Here is a 279-nt window from a genome sequence, read left to right as displayed (position 1 = left end):
TTCCTCCTAAGCTAAGAAAAAAAATGGGTGAGCCGGAGGCCAAAAAACTGTGAGCTACCTGACATTAACCCAGCTTAGAGGGAACACTGGCAGGTACTCAGGCTCCACTCCTCTTTCTGTTTGTCCCCTCATCATCCTGCTGGGGGTGTTTCCAGGGGGCCTTCTTTGCCACAAGAGGGGGGGGATGCAGCCATCGCGACCCCCTGGCTGGGACTCGGGGGGGGGGGAGTCTAAGGAACAGCACGAGAAGCAAGAAGCTGCTGGGGTTGGACTGATTTT

Source organism: Gekko japonicus, unplaced genomic scaffold, assembly GCF_001447785.1.
Source record: "Gekko japonicus isolate JY-2015 unplaced genomic scaffold, Gekko_japonicus_V1.1 scaffold3523, whole genome shotgun sequence".
NCBI lineage: Eukaryota > Metazoa > Chordata > Lepidosauria > Squamata > Gekkonidae > Gekko > Gekko japonicus.
This window is presented reverse-complemented; position numbering follows the sequence as displayed.